The 1,570-nt window shown below is 43.2% G+C and overlaps 1 non-coding gene across 1 annotated transcript; it reads left to right on the top strand.

The window, feature by feature from the left end:
* The first annotated feature begins 383 nt into the window (after positions 1 to 383).
* On the top strand, positions 384 to 465 carry TRNAL-AAG (transfer RNA leucine (anticodon AAG)). Its single transcript has one exon. It is a non-coding gene; the product is annotated as a tRNA-Leu (tRNA).
* The last annotated feature ends 1,105 nt before the right edge of the window (positions 466 to 1,570 follow it).

Raw genomic sequence — 1,570 nt, 5'->3', positions numbered from 1 at the left:
CTGGCAGTCCGTGAAATTTACGGACGGGTGGTCAAACTATGAACATGTCATGTGTGCTGTTACATGTGAGGTCATAAGCAGTGCATGATGGGGCGGACTTCACACAAACATGAAGTGTTAGAGTCATTAAGAATAAATGTTCAACAGATCACACTGAGATAATCCAAACCATTTTAAAGATTACTAAATGGATTGTGTGATATAAAAATACATAACAAGTTACACGAGCAATATGGTCCTATATTGCCATAGGTCGTTGGTGTGCTTTAAATAGTGAGCCATATGCAGATTAGCCAGCTCAGATACTAGTGTCATCTGTGAATAGAACACAGCATCTCACTGTTGGTGCTTCTACATACATCACAGAAACGGCTCAGATATGTGGTAGCGTGGCCGAGCGGTCTAAGGCGCTGGATTAAGGCTCCAGTCTCTCCGGAGGCGTGGGTTCGAATCCCACCGCTGCCAAGAACATTTTTCTTTGTGGCATTTCACTGAACTAACTAGAAATTAAAACCTATTCCCGCGATGCTCCTTCCTGGGCGAAACACCGTCCTTATTTCTTTGCTGTTCGTGGCTGTCTCGTAATTATATTTATACACCTAGTGAAGAACAGCTAGCTATTCTGTATATATTCTATTTATTTTACATGTTAATACAAAGCTGCGGCTCAGCCGGCAAGAACAAGGTTTTATACAGCTAGAGAGTTAGAGAACAAAAACACTAGTTTTTATAGCAAAATCAAACTCTTGTTAAAGGACAAGGTGTTTTGTTTTTGCCACATAATTAGGCTTTTGCCGTATTTGCCAAATAATGCAGCATTTGCTGCCTAATCTGCATATTTCAATAAACAAAATGTTCTCCCTGTTCTGGGCATCAAAGACACCAGCAGCGCACTGACGAAGAGGAGGAGTCCGCAGACGGGATGAGGAAGGTCTGAGGTGAGGAATGAGGGTGGGCAAAGGGACAGAGGGTGGGGAGCGAAGAATGATGTCTTGAAAGCGGAGGGGGACGGGGCAGGAGGGACGACACAACAGCAGCGGGAAGTGCGGAGGAAACTATAAATAAATATTAATCAGTGACTAAAATATGCCTGCTGCCGAAACCCCGGATCGAACCTGGGACCTTTCGAATTTCAGTATAAAGCTCTCCCACTGAGCTATTTGAACCGCTTCATATTGAGGTGGAATACCTTTTTTCCAGCTCAGACATCAAGAATGTCCACTGCTATTAAGGATTGGAGGGTTCTTTATGCTTCTTTACTGCAAGTGAAAACAGCAGCCAATTAAAACTTCGATAACAAAAAACTACATTTCCCATGAACCCAGGAAGTCAAAATGTCCACCAATCAGAGGGCTGACAGTCCTTCCTCTTTCTTTGCTGCTGCAGCCCACAGATAACTCATTTTCTTGTATTGTAAAAAAGTGATCTTAAATAATACTAACATTAAAGTGTGTACTATATATTCAAGGCGTGGAGCGGGAGCGGGCTCTACACGCGTCGCAGTGCTTAATTCCATAATTAGCCGCGTTCTCGATCGCTTCTTCGCGATCGTTTATTCACGGCTTTGGTT

Source organism: Pleurodeles waltl, unplaced genomic scaffold, assembly GCF_031143425.1.
Source record: "Pleurodeles waltl isolate 20211129_DDA unplaced genomic scaffold, aPleWal1.hap1.20221129 scaffold_70, whole genome shotgun sequence".
Taxonomy (NCBI): Eukaryota; Metazoa; Chordata; class Amphibia; order Caudata; family Salamandridae; genus Pleurodeles; species Pleurodeles waltl.
This window is presented reverse-complemented; position numbering and strand designations above follow the sequence as displayed.